The sequence below is a fragment of the Lissotriton vulgaris genome, chromosome 9 (assembly GCF_964263255.1).
Source record: "Lissotriton vulgaris chromosome 9, aLisVul1.2, whole genome shotgun sequence".
Classification (NCBI taxonomy): Eukaryota; Metazoa; Chordata; class Amphibia; order Caudata; family Salamandridae; genus Lissotriton; species Lissotriton vulgaris.
In genome coordinates, this window is record NC_141697.1 from 229,232,406 (window position 1) to 229,260,351 (window position 27,946).

Genomic DNA, 27,946 nt, shown 5'->3' on the forward strand with positions numbered 1-27,946 from the left:
ACTTGAAAAGTTGGAAAACTGAGAAGCATCACCACTACCATCCTCCCTCCTATGAATAGAGAAGGAAGAAGAGGAAGCCCCTTCTTCTTGAGTGGAAAACATATATCCACTATTATCACACAAGGTCTCACTTCTCTCCTTACCAGACATATCACAACCTTTCTTGTACAAAGCAACCCTACTATAGTTCCATTTCTCACCATTTTCCAAGACAAGGTAATGAGGAAATACTATTTTCACATAGAATGGACCTCTAAACTTAGTTAAACCTTTCGTAACTCTACCTGGTTTAACCTTTACTAACCATTAAACTATGTATCCTGTGAACACAAGATGCATTCCATCCATGCACTCCTTTTCAAACTTTCATAGATTTTCATACAAATTTTACTTTCTTGTAGAATGATTCATTTATTTCTCATTTTGTTCAAGGTATATCATTATGTTCATGACTATTCAACATATTCCATGTCTCGGAAACATTTTTCACATAATTGTAGTTGCCCAATGCATTTCAAGCGTAACGCCCTTCCTCAGGGGACTTCATAAACTCTAGAAACAATAATCATAAGTCACAATCAGTATCCAAAAAGGAATGGTCCCTAAATAGAAACACGTTCTTATGTTAACATTGTACATCAGTGATACCCCACGTGCTGTAGTGAAACTCGTGAAAATACTCATAGTGCTTCTGTAAATTAGTGCTCGTGTCCGAATGGTGAAAAAAGACAGATAAAATATAATGGAGACCCAATAGCTGGGTACTGACCTTAATGCATGGAATTGTTCGTTCCGGGTGTTTAGCTGTAATGAGGTCAATGGAATCTAGGTGTCAATATATAACGTGACACAAATGTCTCGTTTCTGTGTGAAAAAATGTATCCGTTATATCTTACCGGGGTACTGGAAACGTGGAGTCTCCCTCGCTAATCTTGGCGTGCAGCGCTCTGTATGCGAGCGCTCTATGGTTTAAAGACTAAGCGTTGTATGTTGCCAAGGTTACCGTTCATCGACGGGTGACGTTCGCTGTACTCTATGGTTGTGGACGGCGCTGGGGAAACGGCGTGTGCTTGCGAGGGTAAACATGAACGTAGGACTATGTCGCTAGGAACACGTTGTGTGTTTACGTGGGTAAACAAAAAAAAAAACCTTTACTAAACCACCTTCAGAAACACACGAAGAAGACAACCTCTCAGTGATCTGGGTGGCATTGTCACAATCACGATTCTTCAACCAAAATGGGGTCAACTTTGTACTAGGAGGCCTGCCTCGCATCATTTCAAACGGTGATTTAGTATCTTTTTTGTGTGGAGTAGAGCGATAAGCCCATACCATCTCTTGTATTTTCTCATCTGAAAAGCACCCCAAAGCACTAGTCATTTGTATTATTCCTTTGATTAACCTGTTGACTTTTTCACAAATACCATTGCCCTGTGGGTTGTACAAGCTTGTTCGATGACGACTAATACCACAATTATCTAAAAAAAACTTCATTTTACTCGAAGTTAACTGTGTCCCATTGTCTGTTATGAGAATTGACGGCAAACCCTCATCAAGAAAAACTTTCCTGAGAAATTTAATTGTGCTGTCAGTAGTAATCTCCCTTACAAATGAAATTGTGAGCCATTTTGAAAAGACATCTATAACTACAATCGCAAACCTCTGATTAAAGGGTAGCTCATCCATTGGACCAATAAAATCCAAACATATGCTATGCCAAGATTGATCTGCTACAAAAATCTTACCAAATTGTTGAGTTGACACTAACTTAAGTCTTTTTTCTCCTTCTCTACAACTCTCACAATTCTCAACGCAAGATGCAGCATCCGAATCAATAGAAGGCCACCAAAAATTGCTTTTTATCCTGCGTTGAGTAAGGGTCTGTCCCAAATGACCTGCATGAGCCAATTTAAGAAGCTTGTGCCTCAACAAACATGGAGGAATGAATCTGTCACCTCTCATTAAAACAACATCGCTTGACACAGATAATTCATCTAATATCTTTATGAAAGGTCTCACACCTGGCTCCACTGTACTCTCATGCCTAGTGCCCTTCTTCACCATATCAATAACTTTCATGAGCACTAAATCTTTCTCCGTACAAGAAATCCACTCCTCCTTCGAGAATGAGCCTTCACTCCAAGAAACTACATCTTGAACATAAGCTATGGCACTTTCCTCCTTAAAATCACCTGAACCTTGATCAGAAACTTCTCCCGCTACAGGAAGCCTGGACAAACAATCTGCCTGTACATTCCGCCACCCTTGAACATATGATAATTCAAATTGATAGTCCTGCAACCTTGACGCAAGTCTAGCTAACCTGGGTGAGCCCTTACCTGCACCTCCAGGAGCCAAAACATTTATTAGAGGTTTATGATCCGATCTAAAATGAAACCTAGTACCCCAAAGATAAGTCCTAAAATAATGGGTACCCCACACAGCTGCCAACGCCTCCCTCTCTTTGACAGAATAATTTCGTTCTGACACAGTCAAAGGACGGGAAGCAAAGGCAACAGTCTTTTCTTCACTGCCATGTTTTTGTAACAATACAGCGCCCAGACCAATGCCACTAGCATCAACCATCAATATTGAGTTTCTTTTGATATCAAATGGCGTTAACACTTTGGCATCACACAATTCTTTTTTAATAGCTTCAAAACACATGGTATGTTCAATATTCCATGAAAACCTCACACCTTTTTTAAGAGACTCCTCAACGCAGATGTTTTGTCTGAAAAATCCCTTACGAACTTCGCATAAAATTCAATGAGCCCCATAAACGATCTTAACTGATCTTTATCTATTGGACAAGGAGCAGATTCAATGGCAGACAATAGATTCTTCTTTGGTTTGATACCATCACTTGTGATAATGTACCCCAAATACTCAATCTCTTTTACTAAGAAAGAGCACTTTTCCTTACGCAACGTCAGGCCTGCATTACGAATCCTAGACAGAACAGATCTAAGTATATGGTTATGCTCACTAATAGTGTCTCCAAATATAAGTATATCGTCTTGAAAGAACAAGACTTTTTTTAAGCCCTTAAAATTTTCTGTCACCATTCTCTGGAACACGCTGGCTGCTGAAATTAGACCAAAAGGTAGCCTTGTAAATTGAAATGTCCCCTCACTAGTGATAAAAGATGTTAGGTGTTTCAATTCCTCATGGAGGCGTATCTGGTGATAAACACTTTTTAATTCAAGCTTGCTAAAATATTTTGCACCATTTAATGTTGAAACAAGTTCCCCAATATTCGATAAGGGAAACACATCAGCCACAACACACTTGTTTAAAGACCTGAGATCAACACTCAATCTTATTTTGTTATCGTCCTTCTGTGTAATCACCACCGGAGAAACCCAAATAGCCGCCTCCACTGGCTCTATTATACCCTCTTGTAGCATCTCTTCAATAACACCTTTTACTTTTTTCTCACCGCCATGGGTACTCTCCTTGCTCTATGCTGAATGGGAACGGCCCCTTTCTTCAACAAAGTTCTGTGTTCATATCCAATTAGTTCACCCAACTCATCTCTAAACACCTCTTTAGCTTCTGTCAAGATGTCATCAATGCTTAGGTCATCAATGACCATTACTTGCTCGCTAGCTCTCGGATTGACAATAATGTAAAGATCATATTGATGCATCCAACCTAATATGGATGGACCATCTGCTGACACATAAACTTTTCCAATAGTAGACCTATTCTTGAATTTAATTTCACTCTCAACATATCCAAGAAGTTCATTTTTTTCCCCTTGGTATCCCGTGGGAGAGATATCACATTCATTGAGAACCTTTTCTCCCCACACCTCTCTCAGGACAGAAAGTGGAATTATCGTCCATCTTGACCCAGAATCAACCATGAGACTAATGGTTTTCTCATCAATTATAAAATCTGCCCTCGGTCTCTTCTCCCTTTTCTCTTGACAGAGGTTCACTCCCATATCTTCCACAACTAATAATTTGTTCGTGTCTCTTTTGACTATACATTCATCATCATTAATCGTCGCTATTCTCGACTTCACAGTACTCTTACACATTCTTGCAAAGTGACCAACTTTGCCACACTTCAAACATTCCTTGTTATTAGCGAAACAAAACTTTGCATCTGAACTGTGTGAGTTACTACCACACTTAGAGCATATTCTGTATGGACCTTTGCCTACAAGTTTTTTCTTCTCTAAACTGTAACTTTTTTTCCTTACTGCAGCAACCGCACTTTCATCATTACTGTAGCTATCTACCAAATTCTTCAATGAAACAACATCAATTTTTTGTTCAGAATTACATTTTTGAAGTTCTCTCATGCACTTTTTGGACTCCTCCACTACTTTCGCTAGACTTATGGCAGTTTTTAAATCCGGGTTTTTTGCTGCCCACAACCTCTCTTGGATTTTACGATTGTTACACTGCACGATTAAATGATCTCGAATAAGTTCATCCGTCATTTGTCCAAAGTTGCATTTTACGGATAATTCTCTTAACCGTGCAACAAACTCGTCTATAGATTCCTCTTCAGGTTGTTTGTTTTTATAGAATTTGTACCTATTCATCACTAGGTTCTCTTCTTTAGCAAATCTTATCTCCAGTCTCACAACTGCCTCTTTAAACTCATCCAATGGAGTCTGACCACCGGCTTGCAAGACTTGCGGAAGGTATTTAAATATTCTCTGACCCTCCTTACCTAACGTTGTCATTAAGATCGCTTTTTTACTTTTTGCTGAAAATTCTCCACCATCTAATGCCTCTATATAATTGTAAAACATTAATATCCAGTCTTCCCATGCTATTACAGGATTACTTGGTTCAATTAAAAACTGTGGAGGTAGAGCTACATTCACTTGCTGAGCCATATTATGTTGAAAACAAATACAGTCCACCCTAGTGATAAGAATTATTAGATACAATCTGTAGAAAAAATATTTGTTATTGTGTAATTGAGAACAAACAGTTACTACGCATGTATTTCAACTAGCAAACAAACAACTGTAAAGAAAGTGTTGCTATAAAGTATATACCACAACCAATGCTAACTTCTTCACGAAGATAAACAATGTTATTTGATCCTTTTGTGGATGTTAAGAAAAAGTCACCTTTAAAGCAGCTCCTAAAAGGATTTCATTGTTGTTCAATCCAATATTTTTCCTTTTTTTTTTTAAGTAGTCTCCTCAAAAGGAATTATCGTAGTTAAATTCCGATGTTTATCGACTTCATTTCTGGAGAAACGCTATTTTCCCTTAACCAAGATGGCCGCCGACGTCTGACATCATCACGTATGTCACGTCTAACACTGCGTGATCACCGCGAGCACCTAACTCCACGCGTACTCTCACGTCAATACAGCTGATGACGTGCTCTGGATGCTATGTACTCTCTTGCCAGCGCTCAATCTCCTCTCCACGTTCGGATGCTAGGAAACACAACGGAAGGTTCTGCTCCCTCGTGACTCCACTCGCGCCAGCATTCAAAAGTAAGCACCAGCAATCCAATTTAAATGTCAATGATGAATACTATCACCATAATCTTTACAAAATTAGCGCGGTAATTCAAATCCTCACCGGAGTTTTACAGGTGGTCAAATGACTTTTTTTTTCTGTGTGGATCCTTTTCTTGATGGATACGGTCTTTCTCTGTAGAATTCAATAAAATCTTCCAATGCAATAAAATGATTTTCTCTTTCTGGTCAGCCTTTAAGAACCGTCGCCAAAATGTTGTAACTAGTAATGATGGCACTCCAAGGTTCATCTTAGATAAGTATCTTCTTTTAATACAGTACAGAATAAAGATGTGTGTCTCATCAGCTGACCAGGCACCAACTGATCCGACTGGAATATCAGCTGGATGAGATCATACAATCCGAGCTCGGCGGTAACGGGTAGGTGAAGGAGGAAGAACACGGGCAGATAGAGCTACACCTTATGGCTCTCCCCTGATGTTCTATTACCGCCGAAGACTCATGCGGCAATTAATCCCAGACTTTTAGGCAGAGGATATGATGACAGAGGTAAAATAACCTGATAGTGCTTGCATTTACACACATGACACCTGCATGCTGCTGTATGACTGCATAGTACATACTCTAGGTCCTGAAGAATCGCGGATAATTCCTTGTGCGAGAAACATGTTGACCATGTCAATATCCAATTTTACCGAGTCCCACCACACTTAACTCAGTGGTACTTAGGGGAAGTTGGTCTCACGTTTTTAACCGTAGAGGGAGACCCCCAGAATAAAGTAGTACATTTCGGTACCCCCTACTCCATTTTAAATCACCTTTTCCCTTACTCTATTGCCCACACACCCACACTTCACCATAAGGCTGTTGGAAGAAAAGATCTCCGTCAAAGAGCCCCTCTTTGAGGTGAGCCCGTCGGGAATTGCACCGCCTCCCCGACGAGGAGCAACGCCGATGATGAAGCATGACACCCATTTGGGTGTGTGAGGCAAATATTTCCAACAAAATGGATGCCCAAGGGTGTCACATCTACACCCATGGTCACGCCTAACACACAGCTTCTTCTCTACCAGGAAAAGTTCAGCTACCCTTTTTGTTCATCATACATTCAGGACAGAGAAACATTCTATGCATAGTCATACAAGTAAAACTAAAGAAAGACTATGAATGACTCTAAAAGATAAAATGCTATTTACAACAATGAACAGATAAACGGACACAATCACATCTGTAGACAGTAATGCATTGTTGGATTACACCAATACATCATGTTAAATAAAATGATCGTGAGAAACACATTTGGTAGCCAGTAACGTATTCGTATTTAAGATTGTCAGAAGTGCCCGCCTCGAGGTTGCGAGGATTGATCAAAGTTGTCGCATTTGTTTTTTTGGCAAAAGGATCAACCACACTTTAGGGATTATTACACATGACAAGTTGAATGATTTTACATGACAAGTAGAAACACAAGCGGATTGTGGGGGTATAATAGTATTGTGTTGCCACTCACCCATGGTTCAGGAACTACGGCCCGACGGGGTTGACAAGGAGCACAATGTTACTCCACTCCTTTGAATGAATGAGTTAAGTCAATACGGATAGAATGAGAGGTGTTCTCTTGAAGCATACCGTGGCGACCAAGCAGACATACTCACAGTCGGGTGGCGACAACTTGCATGTATGCCTACCCTCGCTCCGGTTCCCCGTGATCTCGCTTCCCGGAAGCCGTGTATTTGTGCCGGAGTTCCTGTTGAAAGCTAGAGTGGTAACTGGAGCCGCCAACTTGGGGTAATGTTTGCTGTCATGAAAAACTTTATTGAGAATGGAACCTGTTGTTTTTCATTAACTGGAGTGTGGCGATTTGGTCATATATCAAAGCAAATCTGTGATGATGCTCCACAAGTTATAGTGGTGTCTCAGGTAGGTACGTAAGCGTAATGTAAAAAATGTTCAGTATGAGCAGTGTGCTTGGGACGTTTAAACTTTGTGTCACGCTGTGAATGCTAAATGTTAGCACGGGCGCTGGTAAAAATTAAGTGTTGCTCATATAGTTTCCATTACTCAACATTGTTCATGAGGCATGTCAAATGTGTTGTATACCACCTTTGCACGACAGTAGTGGCAGTGTAGAGGTAGTGGTGGTCGTAGTGGGGGGTGTATTTGAAAAGCCCGGAGTAGTGGCCTATGGTGAGGATGTCATGACCCTCCCAGAATGACTGTGTCAAATTTAAAGTGTTCATAGGAGGGGTGGGTGCGTGTAGTATTTTTTCTCTGACCTACGGGGACATCAAGTAGATGGCAGGGTTGCCGTGCTGGGCTTAAGTAGGAGAATCTCAATATCATGTGCGGGGGAGCTAACCCAAAACCCTGATGTCAATTGTCAGACATGTGGAAATGAAAGGCTGCTGGCAGTGTGGACATTGACTGTTGTCATCTGAAAGGTAGACCATACTCAGTTTGTTTCCACTCATGTAGGGTTCAGTTGTCGAGGGTAGCCACATTGAGACCTAATGTATGTGTAGATAACTTAAAAACCCAGCGTTGTTCCTTCCTGAACAGGGACTCTTTTGAGATGTTTTTGATGTGTTCCGGGATAGTCCACTGCAAGTCATTGGATGAATGTCGTGCCTCTGCAAAGTGTGTGTATAACTTTGTTGTTGTTTTTCCACACCGGATGTTGCTCCTGTGTTCAGTGATTCTCGTTTTGACAGGGCGTGTGATCATCCCCACGTATTGGCGTTGGCAAGGGCATGTAAGAAGGTACACACAATTGTTGGTGTTACAATTGGTGTGTGGTTTTTGGGTCCAAACCCAGTTATCAGTTAGTGCAATCGTTTTAGTTGCTTTTGTTAGAGGACACACCGCACACTGCCCACAGGGAAAATGACCTGTAACAGGGGGTAGTCTCCAAAGGACTGTCTGGTGTGGGGTTTAGGTCTTGTGTGCACGACCATGTCTTTGATATTGGATGTTCTTTTGTAGGCGGACCTGGGTTTCTCAAATGTTGTTTCTCCCACCTGCAGGTTTTTCCAGTGTTTGTTTATCACCATTTTCAGTAAGTTGGATTCTGGGGTAAAGGTGGTTACACAGGTGAGAATGTCAGCAGTGCATTTTTCTCGTTTTTCTAGAAGTGCCAATCTATGGGTGTTTTGGGCTCTCTTGTGGGCATTTTTTATCTGTTTGGATGGGTATTGGCGTTTATTTAAGTCTTCACTGAGTTGGGAGGCTTGGTTCTTAAAATCCTCCATCTCTGTACAATTCACCCTCAATCTGAGGAATTGCCCGTAGGGCAGGTTTTCCTTGAGCACCTTGGGGTGGAAGCTCTGGTATTGCAAGGGACTGTGACTGTCAGTTGTTTTTTTTATAGGTGGTGGTAGTCAGTTTGTTGGGGTTTCTCTTGATAAGGAGATCCAGGAAGGGCACTTCACTTGAGGAGCTATGTGCTGTGAAGTGAAGATATGGGTTTATACCATTGATCCATCTTAGGAAGAGTGTGATCACATCACTGGAACCGTTTCAGAAGATCAAAATGTCGTTGATATAGAAATTCCATTTTAGATACTTTACTGTGGACCAGTGACGCAGCCTTTGACACTGACATACCTACAGTTACAACTGGCCTGTGCCATTGAATAGTTTAATCTTCTCCAGTTATAAACAAACATGCTAAAAATCAAGGTCTATAGTAAACAGAACAGGATATCCATGTGACAAGAAAAGCAGGTGAAACCATGAAGCTACATTCTTATTTGGGGCTTACTGTTTTTAATTGAATGTAAAGTTAGCATTTTTAACGAGTCCCAGATTGTTTATATTGCATCCAGCTTGGTGGGCCAATTTGGGAAGGTATACATCCTCAAATGTGTGATCAGAATATCTTTTGGCCCAGCCAAAAGTTTTTTTTATCTCACATTTCAGGATGTATACCTTCCCACCATGTCAAACAATAGACATCCCAAGTCCTTATTGTTTGCCTAAACATTAGTGTTGTCTGAAGTAGACAGAGGCAATGAATGAATAAATGACCACATTTGTAGAGGGCAACAGCTGCCCTAAAAGGGTGCCCGACACTTATCTAAGTAAAGTCAGAGAGCTCTTTGTAGATGATTGTTGTCTTCTTTTTTAATCGCTCTGGTCAGAGCTTCATTGCGTGAGATGACATTAACTCTTTCAGTTGCCTTGGTTATGATGTCTTTGGGGTACCCCCGATTTTGGAATCTGATGCCTATTTCTTTCAGGCGAGTGCAGCAAGTTGTGGGATCAGAGGTTATTCGCTTAATTCGCAGCATTTGGCTGTATGGGAGATGTTTTTATTTATAAGCCACATCTGACACTGTTCTGTACGTTGTTGCATGTTATTGGAAACTGTTTTTTTGTGTGATGATAATCATATTATAGTGTATATCAACTATGATATTTTTTCCAACAGAGCTCCTCGACAAAGGGCCATGCCCGAAATGCATCGGAGAGTGTGTTTTTTTTTATATAAATGTGAATTGGATATTATGAAATGAGGATATGAAATGAAATATTCATCCAACGAATGTCGTATGTAAATGAACTTTTTGAATTCACAAACAACGATTAAATAATCAAACAAAATTCAACGGAGCCTGTCCTGTGTGACGAACCAAAAGGTGTGCCTAATTTCAGGGACGCATTTACGACGTTTGTGCGCAACTAAGTATTAACTATGATTTCACAGGTCTTGACGGGTAAGATATGGAGTATCTGTATTCAGTGAACGTAAAAACAAAAAAAGGACCTGTAACTGACAAAATCTGGGGATGAAATTATAAATCTGTATCACATTTGATCCCCAGTTTTTTGGCTACAGTACTTGGTGCAGGGGAGAATACCCAGTCCAGAAGGCCACAAGTTGTTAGACCAAAGTTCATATGCAATTTCGAAATTTAAAGAGAAAGTATTTCAGTATTGTCTGATTTTCATTTTAGATAGCTGTGGTTCATCCAATACACCACACTAGTTAGTCATGTTTTACTAATCCAGGAAAAATATATGAGCTCCCTGGTTGAACCATATGAATGAAAATAAGACTAGTTGTTTTACATCCTCCTGTCTCCCATTACATAGCAGTACTAGGGCTTAGTTGTGTGAACCAAACCGAAAGCGAATAGGAATGCTAGTATCAAGCTATATTGATTGAGATGTAAAGACAGTCTATCCGCACGTGGTCTCTTTCTATAATCATGTAAATATGTAAGAAATGCGTATCAGACAGAGGTGTAGGGGTTCTGGGTGCCTTCATAGTTTTTAGGTTTAGCCCACACTATGTAAATGTGTTCCATATTGGTTCATTATACATACATTTGTATTATATGGCTATCCTGAAAATCGGGCATGGGTCTGGCCCGCTGGTGTCTCCCAAGGTAGGACATATATATGGGTAAAGTGTGGGCTAAAGTACATCCTTTGCAAATCCATCATTAACTGTTTTGCCATATTTGCCTACAGAAGACAATTATCTAAAACAATGTTCTTGTAATTTATGAATGGTTTTGTATCTGGGTGACTTCTCTATTAAGTAATATGACACGTGGGTTGCCATGGTCCGCACTAAAACTTAAAAACAGACATCTAAATGTGAAAATGGAATGCCCTGCTAGTTGAGTTTTACCTTTGAATGGAGCCAGCAGCAATGCATGGATTTACTTCTGAACGCCAGACCTATTGCCTTTGTCAGTGCTCGTCTGAGTGCGCCTGCAGCCAGCCCAGGGTCTGGCTGCGGTCCCTGGTGTGCCGTCGCTGCTGTGGTTACAGCCCTGGCTGCAGCCTGGCGTGTGCCAGTAAAGCCCTCTGCCTGATTGCAGAGGCTGCTTATTGTTGGGTCGCGTGCCCCTCATTAAAGCCAGGCACACAGAGCGCCTTTCATGTGGCTTCTCTTCCAGCTTGTTAAAAGGGGGGTTGGGGGGACGCAGCTTCAGCTGTATGCTAATGAGGCGCAGCCAGCTCTCCACTATCTTGTCTACAGCTCATAAAGCAATAAACCCCCGCAGTGTGTTGGTTCACCTGTGCAAGAAGCAAGCAACACGCACCGCTCTTCTACACAAAGATTTATTTGCAGAGAACACGCATGAATTATTTAATTTTTGGAGCAGGTTTATTTCTCCTTCATTTCTAAAACGTTTATTTGCCCCTCAAGGAGAATACTTTTACGATCTGATACGACTTGCGGGTTTCTATTCATTCGTAAGTTTTGTGCGGGTCCGTTTCAAGCTATCTGCTGCCACTTACTCTCTGGTGATGTACACCAGAAATGCAGCAAAAGGGCCGTATCAGCAGAAAAATAAAAACAGCGCAACTGGTATTTTATACTAGCCCGGGCTCCGAATATGCTTGACAAGGAATTGATCCACTCAGATGAACGCTTTATTGATTGGTATGCATGCGCCGACAGCGGGGTTGTTTGGCCAGATGCTGTTGATATTATCAATGAATATTAAACAGCATCATGATCCAGAGATTATGGAGTCTGAAAGATCGAGTGAACGGCAAATTAGCGAGCAGACAGCGATGCACGCGTCTACCACTTGTAAGACCGAATACATGCTTGCTTTGAAATTGAAATAGGGAGAAAAGAGGTTTGTGGCACCCTTTCCCCAATATATACCGATGTCATTCAAACCTGTTGCTCATCTATTTTCCAGCTGTATTATTTTTAGAGACGTTAGAAATATAGTACGCGATTGCCCAGGAAGTGGACGACCCAGCAGGGCAGATAAAACCGCGGTTCCGTTCTTTCAGAAGTCAATGGGTCCGATGTACAAAGCTTTTACGAAGTGTTTTTGTTTTCTGTTTTAGATGTGAATGAAGGGTATGGTAGGTAGTTACCTCTTGTCCTAGTCCTCTTTGTCCCAGCCCTTAATTGTAAGGATTTAACAAGTAGAAAAGTAGTGATGCCTAAAGATTTTTATTGTGTTCAACAATTACTTAATTGCATGATTTGAAAACATGAGTACCAAAGGAACCTTCACTAGAATCTGTACCATCTTCTTGAAGTGTGTAACACATGATAGATGGGACCCGACCACATTGCAGCCCTGAAAATGTCCTGAAGGTAGGCCTCTCCTGCTTCTGCCCAGGAAGCTGCTACTGCACTGGGTTAATGTCCCTGAACACTTAAAGGGATTGTTTCCACTACTGAGTTGTAGGCCTAAGATATGGCCTGGTAGACCCATCTACTTAATGTCTGGGTTGACACTTTCTTGCCATTGTTGTGTGACAATGGGTGAATTGGAAGATCTAAACTACTTTGGTCTGTCTATGTACAGGGATAAAGCCCTCTTGACATCTAAAGTGAACGGCACGCCTTTGTCTGTTTCTGAATGAAAGGCAGATAACATCACATCTTTGGCCAAATGAAAAGATTAATTTATGTTTGGAATAATCTTAGGATCCAACTTTAGAACTATCAGAGCTGGAAAGAATCTCAAGTAAGGAAAATCCAATGATTCAAACTCGCCTAACCATCTTGCTGTGGTGATTGCTACTAGGAAGGCTGTTTTAGAGGATAACAACGCTAGATCCGACTGTTCTAGAGTCCCAAAAGGTTGTAATTGTAAGCCACTCAACACTATAGATAAATCCCACATAGGGATTGGATTTCACAGTGGTGGCCTCTTGAATCTTAAATTCTTCAACCGTTTAGTAATCAACAAAGTGATCTTTAAAGACTCCTTGCTTACCTCTAATGCTTTTATGGCTGCCCACTGGGAGGACAATGTAGATGTGAGACAAACGTTTGAGGACCCCACCTTTCAGGAATTCCAGAATTTGGAAATGATCAATAGTTACAGGATCTAGGTCTTTAGGAGAGCACAATTTAAAAAATGAACTCCAATGTGTTTATTTGTGGGATGCTACCATTGATGGTCTACATGATTCTTGAATTTGAAGAGCGACTCGCAAACACCAGTCCATCTGTTGCAATCCCAGATTCCAAGCTGCAAAGCTGATGTGCTGGAACTGGAAGAAGAAATTCCCCCTTGGACAGATGCATTAGAGATGAAAACCGCAAGTGGTGTTAATAAAATAGAGTTATTAAAATCACCCTCTTCCTCTTTTCTAGAATATTCCAAAGCACCCTTGGAGAATGGGTGGGAGGATTTGATGGGATTTCTTGAGGCGCATCTATCGCCCAAGCTTGGGGCCACAGCACCGCTGCACAAAACTAGGGAAGCATCGTATTGTGATGCTAAACAAATAGGTCTATCCCGGGGGTTCCAAACAGGCCACATACTAAGTTGAACTCCCCCGTTGACAGGTGATAATTGACAGACAATTGATAATTGAAGGGCGATGGATATAGCCCCTGGATATATATTGCCGATAACACAAGCAGGCAAGGTTCTTCCCAGGCTAACAAGAGACCTGCCACTCAGTTGAGTTCTTTGCTTTTCGTGCCACCCTGACAGTTGTCTGTTTTTTTCAACAACATTCATGCCTTCCAACTGGGGGTAAATATCTGCAATGCTTGCCAAACTGCTGTCAATTCTCTCCAGTAGAAGGACGGGGTAGCTTCCCTCTCTGACCAGTGACCTTTCTCCTATGATCCCCTAGATTGCTAACCACTCCAAGAGGACGGCATTTGTTTTCAGATGAATGAGACATGAATACTACCAGGTTATGCCCCTCAATAAGTTGCTCTCTACTAACCACCAACCGGGTGATGTTTTATGTATGGCGTTACTGGTATCAATTGCTCATAGTTCTGAGGTCTTTGGCACCAGTGTGAGAGTATATGGTTGACTAGGAGTTTGAGATAGTGCCTTGCCTATGGAAACACTGCTTTTGCAGATGCCATTAGACCGTATATCCTTAGCCATGCCCTTGCTGTTAGAATGGAATGATGCATAAGACTATTGTCAGAACTCTTTGCAGAAGGCTACACGTCAAGCAGGAGTAACTGGGGCCCAAACATGGGGGTGGAGGCCTTTTACTTCTTATGTCCCAGTGCCTGATTTACTCTGGATCTCGAGCAGCTATGTTAAGCACCCTTTCTGCACTTGTTTCTCTCTGGTAATGTGGTTGAGCAGTCCAAGGCTCCTCCTCAGGAGGAGAGGGGGAGGTGTGGATACAGCATAGTGAACATGGACTCACAATTCAAAATACCTGCAGCAGCAGTAATAAATCATTGTTCAGACAAATTCTCACTTCATGAAAAAAGAGAAGTATTTTATTTCTACCTCATACTGATAGAGCGCGCAGGTCACCCGATCCTTATTTACCAAATATACACTACTGGGCCCAATACATGTTTGTCACTTATTTCCATAAATCAGGTAACCTATACACCGCTATCAGTAATTCGGGGATTTTCCTTTCTATATATTTCCGGGTACCTGACTTACCAATCCTCGAGAACAGGTACCTATGATCACAATGGATCAGGAGCTAATATTGAGATTCAAGCAGATAACACCAATACCATATATATTTATATTTGTTTATACCACGTAATAACCACAAACGCAAGAAGTTTCAAAATCTTTATCTAAATTGTCAAAAAGTCATTGTATGCCATGAGAATGAAATTTACACAGATCAAAACGTCTATGACCAAGATCAGAAAGATAGTATAACTATGAATTAACGTGAGGATCATTTAATACTCAGAAAAATATAAAGGAGAAAGGTAAAGGGAACATGCTAATTTGGTCTAACAGATTTGTATTACGTCACTAAAGGTTGGGTAAGAACAATGGAACATTCTACTAAATGCTAATTGGAATATACTGAAAGATTTGGAAAACCATACTTTAGAATGCATGCAATTTCTATAGGGAGGGTAACAGTGGAATATACTAAATATGCAAACAATTCAGTGTTTGAGTAAGGGTAAGGGGAAGATAAGGAACATGCTAGAAAAATACTTTCATAAGAGTTCAAATGTCAGAGATAAATCACATAGGCAAGATTGCTTTATTAGGAAAAATAGGAGAGAAAGATTTAGATAGACAAATACCCACATATATTTTATAGTTACCTAGGACAGAATGAGGACTAACCCTGGCCACGGGTCAGTTTGGAAAGGCGGGAAAAGGACCCTCAAGGACTTGGAATGCCAGTAGGCGAGCAGGTACAGCTCATGGACAGTCAGGACAGGATCACCCCGGGATATGGATCAGGACTGGACTCATCTAAGGTACGACCAACACCTGCAGCTTCGGATGCAACGCCTGCGCTACGCCCTCTCTGCAAGGAATCTGCCAATAACCCCGATTGGGTTCTCGAATCTCCCAGCAAAGTGCTTCGCCAGCACTTAAAGGTTTCTCCACCCCAGACTAAGTTTGTGGAAATTAAGGAAAGAGTGCTCCGCAGCTCTCTGTATCAATCACCTATAGAGTTCGTAGGGTCAGTGACAGGTCAGCTACTCGGACAAGTCGGACAATTTCTCTAGCTAAACCTAGGCCAGTTATACTGTTTTCGGGTCAATGTACCACCCACAATGTTGCAAGTGAAAGGATCCCCAACTTCGGATTGGACAAGAGAGGTGGTTAGGTCATTGTCACCACCTAGAATTTGGTGTTCCCACAATTAATATTCAATTTCTTGAACCCACCCCTTACATTCCAGTTCCCATGGCATAACAATACAGAAACAATAGCGTACAGAGTACAACTATTACAATGTTACAAGTGTAGGTATGTATTTGAGTCTTCTTGCTGGGGCGCAGGTCGATTCCCAGGAGCATCTCAGCTTCGGCAGCCAGCTGGCTGAGTTCCACTGCTGCAAGACTCTCTTGTCCCCCATCACGTGATTGGTGTCACATGGGCTTCCAAGATGGAGTAGCACCTCTCTCCCAGGCCCCCGGAGAATGTTACATGAAAAGTAAGCGAAAACAATTTAGAAACACAGAAAAAATGAATACACTGTATACCATGATTGGCTTCACTACACCCCTTACTTTATAATATCTATAGCATTAGGAGTTAAGCAGAACGAAACAGCTGAGCAAAAGCAGCGGTGGCAAGCGAAGAGCATGTTAGAACAAAGCGGACATGTTTAGCAGTACTGCGCATGAGCGAAAAAATCCCTCCAGAACTACGAGTGCGTCACATCGCATGGGTATGACCGACGCATGCGCAGACTGGAATCCCGCATAGCAGCGACCATATTAGCTGCAAGCGTAGTTAGGATTAGTAAACACATAGGCAAGCGTCTCTGGGACACCCGCGTGTAGTGTAAAAGTGCAAGATTAGTAAACGAAACAAGTTGATTACTACATTAACGTTATGCGAGGGTTTTGAATTCAAGCAAGTCGCGTAACGTGCGAATCCTTGCTCCATCAATACTATACAAAGGAAAAATATGACATTCAGAACCCATCATACAGTCCCTATTGTGGTTGGGGCTCTAGTGTTTCTTTGGTAATTCCCTGTCCTACCCCCTCCTCGTTCTAGCGATAATGGTTATTAACCATTCACTACTGATAACATCCAGGGTATGCCCCACTAGCTGTCTGAGTCTCAAGAGCCCATTTTGACCCTAATTTAGGTATATAGTATTCCAGTACTTCCATGCGAACTAGCAGAAAGTTACTCCGGGGGCCAACAAGCCATAAAACCAGTCTTACCCACACCAGCAGTCGTGTAGCGTGTGTATTTCCTGAGTGGACCCCGTCGGTAAGTATTCGGAGCAGCTGAGTTCCTGTGAATCTGTTGCACGTGGCCCATGCGGCTGCACTCAGCATGTGCAGAGTCCTTCAGTTGTGGTTGTGCTCTCGAAGTGACGTGAGGTTCTCTGCAGCTCCTCCTGCTGGGTAAGTGTCCGGTTCTTCTCCCAGTTGGTTATGGTTGTGATGATCATGTTGCAGGTCCCTTGACTGGGAGCTGGTACTCTCACGACATCCTCATTTATCCAATGGGAATTGACAGATCGGGTCGGACTTCTTGATGCTCCTGTTCACCATATCTCAGAGTACACAGGCTCCCACTCGATCGGCACAGTGAAGTCTTCAGCTGCGGCTTCTCCTGACATAGGGGCCACAGCCCACTACCGAACAAGGCTATAGCCATTACTACACGGCTTACGTTTTCATGTCAAACCTCCTGGCATATGGGGTCACCGACACTGCACTATGCATGTGCTCTGGCTCGGTCTGCACAGTGTAGCACATGCTTCCTGGTGGCCCTACCCTGCATACGGGGAGGCGTTGATTCTGTCCTGTGTATGAAAAGAAGGGGCCCCTACCTAACAGGATGAACCCCGGTAAGGAAAATATACTTTTTGGGAAAAAAAGGGGGGGGGGGGAGCACCGGGTTACGTGCAGAGATTATAACCACACAAGTTAGACGCTGAACAAATATTCAAGTACTAATCAATTTTTGTATGATTTATCTTCTGTTTAATTTTAATCATTATATCAAAAAGGATTTTGTTCACATTTTATGTCTGTTTAAAAAAAAAATTACATATTTTTTAACTTGGCAAAATACATTATATTTCATGTGACCCTATACACTTCTAATACATTACAATCACACATAAATCACATAAAACAATCAGTCCTCTCTTGGAATACAGAACCAATTCCTCTTCAACGCGTTTCGGCGATTAGCCTTCCTCAAGAATTCTGTTATTTTCTATGTGACAAATTGATACTGCTTCCCAAACTTTAAGGCTCTGATGATGTGTCTTGTCCAAGGGGCGAGAATTTCAAATAGAACTGCTGAATCGAGAGACTTAGGTGAACGTCTTGTAATGTTCCAAGATTCCACTTCAAAGAGACATGTCCAATTGTTTACTAGGGGTTGTGCTGGTTAGCTGTAGTAGTCTGCTTATAATACAGAGCTAGCGAAAGTAGGCAAGCAAGAAAACGTCCTGTTTACTGTAGACCATGGAGACGCTTTCTTCTTCTATAGCTGTGGGCTGGTATCGTTTGCTTGTTTTAAATGAAGTGCGCCTGATAGTGATGTCTTTCTCCCGACTCCATAAGCCACAGCCCACTACCAAACAAGGCTATAGCCATTACTGCACGGCTTACGTTTTAGTAGTAGTAGTGTGGCTCACTGGTTAGAGGCGGCAGACCCGAGAGCAGAGGACGGCCCGGGACCAGGGTTCGATTCCCGACGCGGCAGGTTTCTGGACCAGGGTCAGCGGACTCGATAATTCTCTCGCCTCGGTGCCCACTCTGATCAGCGATCACACTCGGCAACTCTGGGCACTAGCTTGCCTCATCTTCACTAACGGCCCCACCAGACCGCCGGGGATGCCTGGTCTCACCCTGGAGATACCCATTAAGGGTCCATCTCTCAGGGAAGCCAGGAAGGGTTTCGCAGCGGTCGAAGCGCGGAGGTACCCCTTCGGGAGTGATTCCAGCGCTATATAAGCACATAATTATTTAATTAATTAAAAAACCTCCTGGCATATGGGGTCACCGACACTGCTCTGCAGCATGTGCTCTGGCCCGGTCTGCACAGTGTAGCACATGCTTCCTGGTGGCCCTACCCTGCATACGGGGAGGCGTTGACTCTGTACTGCACACAGGCAACAACCCGATCGGTGCAGCAGCCATTCCCTCACACCTCGCAGGTGGTAGTCTATTCGACAGGGCTCCCCATTGGACCTCACTTCCTCCAATGCTCTCCTCTTCCTCACAGGGTACACTGGTCTTGGCAAGCAGGTCTGCACCGGTGCTCCAGGGCTGGTGGTCTTGTATTTGCAGGGTGAAGCCACCTCACCCATCAGGGAAACTAGCAGGCCTTGGCTCCTAGCCCTGGTCACAGGCAGAAGTCTTACAGAGCCTCCCCCCCTCACACAGTCTGTCTGGCTGCTTGACAGATGACAGTTTATGGGGTCTCAACCTTCCCTTCATATAGTCCATTCCTGGAAGCCAAATGTGATTTAGGGTCTGCGTATTTGAAGTCTTATGTTAAGGGTCTGCTTCTTTTGAAGTGTCCACTCCTCTTCTCCCTGTTCCTCTTGAAAAGCAGTCGGTCACAGCAGGAGTGACTCCAAAGCTGATAATCCCACAACACAGGCCAAGGGAGTAACTTGAATTCACAACTGGATGTCAGCTATAGTGATATGTGCATCAAAAGGTTAGCCCTGGGCTCCCAGCCCTACTCATGATTCTCTTATGAGCCCCATCTCCCTCCTGAAATGTACACAGACCCTTCATTGTGACCTATCACTGAATCAAAGAGCACCCTTTGAAGTGTGCCGGGGAAGCATGGCTCTACCCTCTCTAGTGTGTGTCCGAGCCAGCTTACACAAATGCAGCAATACACAAATCTGTTTGGGGAATAGTTCTACCTCCTCCCTTATGTTTCACCATGCAGGCCTGGGTCTCCCAAAATGGAACCCAGGGCCCACCATGTATTGTACCATCCCCAGGCACACATGCACCCCATGCATATATAAAAAATTACACACACTGCACAGCACTGGATCCTCCATATACTATACTGCTCACAGGCACACACACATGTTATGTTATGTTATGTTATTCACACTTATACCGCGCACAGCTTCCCCAGCAAAAGGGCGTCCTGGCGCTTTCACATGCTTTCTTCATGCATGCACTGCACAGCATTACGTCTTTCATGCATTGAAACACATACATCCAGCACATGTATTAACCATTCATGCTCTGCCCTGTACTGCATTATCCTTGCATTGTACCCTTCCTATGCACAACGCCCAGCGCAGATACACCAATTCCGTGTTGCGCAGCAGTTCAAAACAAACTTACGTAGGCCAAGGGTGAGTTAAGCACACAGCTGGGGAACTTAAACAATGAACGAGCCTGTAGGCCTCTCTCAAATCACACAGGTTAAAAAGCACCTGTTCACTAGTACTGATCATTACATGGTACACTGCCACTCCATGCTCGTGATGCTTAACTCCTGACGAAGGCAGTATCCTTCCACAACTATGAGAGTAGCACTTTGGGCACCCCTCCCACTCCAACAAGACCTCAATCCGTGAGACAGGCCTTCGTCATGGCGCCCACACATGATCCGTGTTTGCCTGTGACAGCACAAATCAGCATTAGGGATCTAGACATCAGTACAGTTGGGCACTCAGAGCAGGGGTGCACGTCTATTCCCATGCAGAAGACTTTTCCATCCCATCAGTGATCAACAGCGTTCTGACTTGCAGTTACTCCCTTGATGAGGAGAAAAACATGCCCTAGAAGAGTAGTGAACTGCAAGGTATTAAACAGTATGTCTTGAACTGACTGCAGGTGTGGTTTTGGAAAGTTGATGATAAATTTGAGTTCTTGTAGCGTCTTGATCACCATCAGCACATCTTCCTGGACCGTCAACAAAGAAGGAGCAGATAACTGGTCATCAAGATACAGAAACATGGTTATACTTTTCAACTGAAGAAATGAAACTACTGGAGTAAATACCTTGGTGAAGATACTGGGTGAAGTCTCTAGGTCGAAGACAATGCGTGAAATTATAAATCGTAATGTTCCACAGCAAAACAAAGAAAACTCTGACTTGAGCGATAGATTGAGATGTGGAAATAAGCGTTCAGTAAGTCCAGAGTGACCAGAAAATTGTCTTTTGCCTAAAGAGGAATGATCATCTGTTGTCAGAACCCGCTGTCATTCAGTCATGAACAAGAAGTCAGTGAATGTATTTATTCGTAAAATCCCTCACAGTGTAAGACAAATGGGGCTAGGTAGTGCAAGGAGAAATTCCATGATGGCTGCACACAGGAAAGGTCAGCAGTCTAGTGCATCTCCCTGCACCTAGGTGCATCCATCGGAATGTCCCAGAACATTGCCTCTGGTTTCTCGCACTTCACCTGAGATTCCAGAGGATTAGGCAGCATATCTTGAAGCAGGGTGAAAGTTAGTCAGGGTAGAGGTGTCGAGGCTTCGTCGTTTCTGAAATGTAGTGCGTCATGTGAAATTCCTGAATTCAAGTTCCTGAGAGACTTCTGACTAAAGTAAGACTGTGGGAAAAAGAGTGAGGGACTCAATTAAACCACAGGGGTATGGTACTAAACGACAATTGTCAAAAAAGCTCCCCAGGGAAATTAATATAGCAGCTCAATCTTCCAAACACACTCACTCTTCTACCAAATATATCTGAGGGACTCACATAGTTTCACACAATGAACCATAAAAACAACACAGTGCAGAAACAGTATTAAAAAATATACACAAACTTACTATTTATTAGTAATATTATAACAAGCACAGCTATGTAGTTAAAAATTCATTGTACAATACAGATTAAAAACATCAAGAGTAAACGTTAGACAAAACACAGCAAGAAAAATAATTTCAAGTCAGGGAGCACCAAGGTAACAGAACCTGGAAATAGGTAAATTGTATGCACAACACTTCAGGCAGAATTAAATTCTAGCTAGATAATCAAAAGCTGTTGTTCACAAATGTCTTATATCCATGGCGTTTTCCTAGAATCAAAGCATTGACGCTTTTCGGTGGGTCCAATTTGAATAGCTGCCCACCTTCATCAGGACAAAAACATACAATCTTCCCACTATCTATAGTCAAATCTAATAAAAAAGACATATAAACAATAAACATATTAAAATATGAACTGATTTGATTGACTGGTTCACAAAAAATGTCCATACAACCATATTTTCAATTGTAATCTGTACCATTCCCAACTACCATACATCATTCTCACGCGTTTCTAAAGGATACTTTAATGGGCAGTCCAACCAAAGTAAATACTGAACCATTAAACTTCTGAAAGCAGGTTTGTGTTAACATCTAGCTCAGATATAAGAATAGAGGTGATCCACGGCACTTTATGAAATTCAGAAGGCTGATATAATCATTTAGAATATAATACATTAAAAGGTTAAACAATTTGGATCATGATGTGAGTTAATAACCCCCTTTTATAATCTTTAGTTTGGGTGCGCTGATCTTAAGCCGGTACCTAACATGAGATGAGTTCTTTTGGCACTTTCTTTTGGAAGGCCGGTTTAATGGTTCAGTATTTACTTTGGTTTATTTATTTATTTTTGATATTTATAAAGCGCAGCATATACCCTAGGGCGTCTTGGCGCTAATAAAACCAGTTACTTGTGGTGAGAAACGTGGGGAAGGAGGAATCATTGATCGAACAGCCACGTTTTTAGGAGCTTACGGAAGTGAAGGAGGGAGGGGCTCTGCCTGATGTTTAGGGGTAGAGTATTCCAGAGCTTCGGGGCTGCCACCAAGAAGCGTCGATCACCCCAGGATACCGTCTTTGTACGAGGAATGACCAGTTGGCCGAGGGTAGCTGAAAGTAACATTCTGCTAGGTTTGTACGGTTGCAGCTGCTCTTTCAGAAAGTGAGGTCCTTGGTTGTTGAGCGCTTTGAACACGATACAAAGGGACTTGAAATGGATTCTGTTTCGAATGGTGAGCCAGTGGTAATCCTTTATGCTTCTTGATATTGATTCATATTTTGTTTTGCCTGAAAGCAGGCGTGCTGCTGCGTTCTGGATAGTTTGTAGTTTGGTTATTACTCTGGATTGAGCGTTGAGAAAGAGGCCGTTGCAGTAATCCAGAGCAGAAAATACTAGGGAAGTGACCAATGTTTTGATGGCAGACTCCGGGAGAAAAGGTCGGATTTTTCTGATCATCTTTAGTTTTAGATGTGCTGTGGAAACTGTTTTATTGGCATGATCCATGAAGTGTAAACCTTCATCGAAAACGATTCCGAGGTTCCTAACTTTGGCGGTTGGGGTGGGAGGGGTACCGAAGGCATCTGGCCACCAACTTGATGGCCAGGCTGGGAGAAGAGGTCCAAATATAACCACCTCAGTTTTATCTGAGTTTAATTTGAGGCAATTAGTGGCCATCCATTCTCCTATGTCGACAAGTCCCTTCTTAAATTTTTCAGCCACTTGATCTCCGTCACCTTTGATTGCCAGTACCAACTGGGTATCATCGGTTATACTGCCAATTAAAGTATCCATTAGAAACGCGTGAGAATGATGTATGGTAGTTGGGAATGGTACAGATTACAATTGAAAATATGGTTGGACATTTTTGTGAACCAGTCAATCAAATCAGTTCATATTTTAATATGTCTATTGCTTATATGTCTTTTTTTTATTAGATTTGACTATAGAAAGTGGGAAGATTGTGTGTTTTTGTCCTGATGAAGATGGGCAGCTATTCAAATAGGACCCACCGAAACGCGTCGATGCTTTGATTCTGGGAAAACACCACGGATATAAGACATTTGTGAACAACAGCTTTTGATTATCTAGCTAGAATTTAATTCTGCCTGAAGTGTTGTGCATACAGTTTACCTATTTCCAGGTTCTGGTACTGTGGTGCTCCCTGAAATTATTTTTCTTGCTGTGTTTGGCCCACATGTTTACTCTTGATGTTTTTAATCTGTATTGTACAATGAACTTTTAACTACATAGCTGTGCTTGTTATAATATTACTAATAAATAGTACGTTTTTATATATTTTGTAATTCTGTTTCTGCAGTGTTTTGTTTTTCTGGTTCATATTGTGAAACTCTGTGAGTGGATCACATATATTTGGTAGAACAGTGAGTGTGTTTGGAAGATTGAGCTACTATATTCATTTCCCAGGGGAGCTTATTTGACAATTAAAGTAAGACTGTTCCTTGATTTATTTGTGGCGCTTGCAAGTTTAGAGGTTTAATTACGCACAAGGGAATCTTGTGAGTAACCTATATTGTGAGCGCAAAAAAATTGGCACATTTTTTTTTTAAAGCAAATGTTATTTTATGGAGTGTCTGAGTGAAGTTAAAAGCCCAGGGTTTATTATTTAGTTTTACAAGATGAAAATTCTGTGTTTGCATCAGAAGAGCGGAATCGAGTTACCAGCAGTTGCTTTTGCTTTCCTTTGACTGAACATGTATATTTTGAAGTTTAATTTCGCAAACAGTTTATTAGCAAGTTCAACAGACAAGAGGTCAAAGGTCATTGCGTGAATTATTAGTTAACCTTACAGGCTCACAGGAATACTTAACCACAGCCTATTTTATTTCTGCAGTTGTAGTGAAGCCCGAGTTTCATTAGTGCTGTAAAAGAAAACAAATTCAAACGTCAGAGAAAAGAATTACAATTAGTGGTTTATATAAATACAAGGAAAAAAGGAGAGTTGCTTGAGGTAAGAATAGGAGCCAAAAACAGTTAAAAGAATTAGAAACAAAGGATTAACAGAGATAATAATGGGCTCATTTTTCTAATTGCAGAGAAAATTAAAATACATAGCAGTTTTAATAGAAGAAAAGCAAACTCCTTTTAGAAGAGAAGCAGTAGCCAAGTGAAAGCGAAGTGGGTAATACTAATATACAGAACTAGAGCTTAATGATTAGTAATGTATATTTAACACCTGTATTACAGCTTCACCCAAAGAATCAAAAAGAAGACTGAGAGAGCAGAACGAGAGTCCGAAGAGGGAGAAAAACCTGGTGATGGCTTGGCAGTCTCTTCTCTGTCCCATACCCCTTTCCCCCTGAGGGTTTCTTGCTGAGCAAGTATAAAATTTGTCGGCGGTAATGTCTTAGAGAGGTATTGGGATCAGACGTCATTCTACTCCCTTTCAAGTGGCCTAAAGGCGCTCTGACAGAGTGAAGTGCCCAAGTTTTACTTGCATCTGGATGGAATGGCTGAAGGTCTAGACTTAGAGAGATTGGGTGAAATTTTAGAAGGAATTCAGAAGGAGGTGTTGGCAGTAAGGGGAGAGAATAGAGATTTAAGGCAGGACCTTTTAATGGCCAGAAGAGAATCTGCAGATTTAGCAGTGAAATTAAAAGAGGCTGTAACAGGTCCAAGTTATAAATTCCCTAATGCTCAGGAAGGAGTTTTTAGTGATTTCCCTGGTTCCAGCTCACAACCTAAGTTAACCACTCAGGTCATACATTCCTTGTCACCAGTGATTCCATTAGCTCCCCCCGAACGTTTTACAGGTGATCCACAGAAAGCCCAAATATTCTTGACTCAGTGCACCCTACATTTTATGTGTAGGCCAGCAGTTATCCCAGATGCCCAGTCAAGAGTAGCCTTTGTCCTGTCCTATCTAAGTGGAGATGCAGCTTCTTGGTCAATGCCGTTAGTGTCTAGGAATGACCCCATCCTATACAACTTTGAAGAGTTCAAGAAGGAGTTCCTCTTAATTTTTGATCGTAGGCGAGCATTCCAAGCAACTGACAATGAACTCTTAGAATTACGACAAGGAAATTGAGAACTAATCGCTTATTTAGCTCAGTTCAATAAATTGATTGTCGAGACAGACCCGCCAGAATGCAAGAGAGCTGCAGTGCTCTAAAGGGGATTAAAGGATGAATTGAAGGATGCCCTTGCTCAGGTGCCCAACAGGCCTACAGAAGTGTCTGCTTTGATTGATCTGGTATTAGAACTTGATTTTTGACAAAATGAACGGAAAGGAGAAAGAAGACAAGATTACTGTTCAACTGTTCCCCGTTTTGATCGAATTCTATCAGAAGGTATGAGAACTAGTGAAGCACAGTAAGGTATAGAGGCGATGCAGATCGGAACTATTCGTGGGCCGTTATCCAAGGAAGAGAAGGCAGAATAAATTGTGTTTGTATTGTGCAAATAGTATTCATTTTGTGAGGAATTGCCCACGAAAATCAAAGCAATCGTTGAAGGAAAACTCTCAGCACCACCAGTGAGCAGTGTTGTACTGGTGAGTGCAAGTATTAATCCAACTCCACAAAATCACCTTTTGGTCAACACCTTGCAAGTGTCATCTCCTCATCTGATAATCTCTGTGACTCTCAGGTTTCGAAACCAACATCTAAGGAACATTACAGTAATGGTAGACTCTGGAGCAATGGGAAATTTCTGCGATTTGAAGTTCGCTAGCAAGGTTGGTTTACTCTCTTTGAAGAAAGAAAGTAGTGAAGCAGTTTGGGCAGTAGATGGCACAAATTTTTCATCAGGACCTATAACCTGTCATACTGAGTCTGTCGAAATGACATCTACAGAAGGGCATGTTGAAGATTTGCAGTTTAACCTGATTTATGCGCCCCATTTACAGTTGATTCTGAGATTACCTGGGCTCACGGAGCATAACCCTACGATTAACTGGAGTGCTCGCACCATCGTTTTGGACTCTAAATTTTGTAAAGAAAACTGTTACCAACAGGAATAATTTCGAGCAGCTAATTCTCCATCCCTGCATTTATGTAAAGGAGGTTCAACCATTTGTGTTATTGACATCACTGAAATTCCTTGCCAATATGCAGAATATGAAGATGTCTTCAATGAAGTGGAGGCAGAATATTACCACCTCACAGACCCTTTGATTTTAAGATTGAATTAGAGCCTGGATGCAAATTTGCCTTGTTTTAGGATTTATGCATTAACTGAGCAGGAGAACGTACATTTGAAGGAATACATACACAAGCACCTAGAAAATGGTTTCATTCGCCCCTTCCAGACTCCCGTCTCATTTCCGCTTTTCTTTATACCAAAGAAGGAAGGCGAGTTAAGAGCTTGTATAGACTACAGAGCGATTAACAGGATTACAATCAAGAACAGATATCCATTGCCTTTGATTTCTGTGCTGTAAGATCAGGTTAAGGAGGCAAAGGATTATACCAAGCTAGACCTGAGAGGAACCTACCATCTAGTGTGAATCCGTGAGGGTGATGAATGGAAGACAGCTTTCAGGACCAAGTATGGGCTTTTTGAATATCAGGTCATGCCTTATGGCTTGTGCAATGCTCCAGTGGCTTTTCAGTATTTTATAAACAATGTGCTAAAAGACTTTATTGACCAATGAGCCATCGTTTATATAGATGACATCCTGATTTCCTCAAGATCTGAAGAGCAACATGGACAACAAGTGAAAGGAGTATTACAAAAGTTAAGGGAGAACAGTTTATTTGTACAGCTGGACAAGTGTTAAATTGGTGGAATTTTGGGATTTCGTGTTGACACCCACAGGCATAACAATAGATCAGCAGAAGGTAAAAGCTGTGTCTAAATGGAAATCCCCTAAATCTGTAAAAGAAGTTCAAAGTTTAATTAGTTTTTCAAACTTCTATTGGCGATTCATTCAGAACTTTTCACAGAAATTTATTCCACTTACACGACTCCTCAGAAAGGGCACTCCTTTTGAATGGTCGGAGAGTGCTGAGGAGGCCTTTAGGGCCTTAAAGCAGGATTTCACAACTTGCATACTGTTGCTTCATGCCGACCCTATGGAACCATTCTATGTGGAAACTGACGCTTCAAATTTGGCATTGGGAGAGATAAATTATACAATCACAGAAAAACAATTGCTGGTGATCAAGGATGCCTTTAAAGATTGGCGGCATTATCTTATGGGAGCCAGGCACACAGTTACAGTTTTTACAGACCCTCGCAATTTGAAGTTTTTGAAGTCAGCTAAGACACTTAACTCCCCGACAGCTTCGTTGGTCACTCTATTTCTCAGAATATGATTTTGTCATAACTTATCGTCCTGGCTCACAAAACGGTAAGGCTGATGTTCTATCAAGGTTAGACACTGAAGATG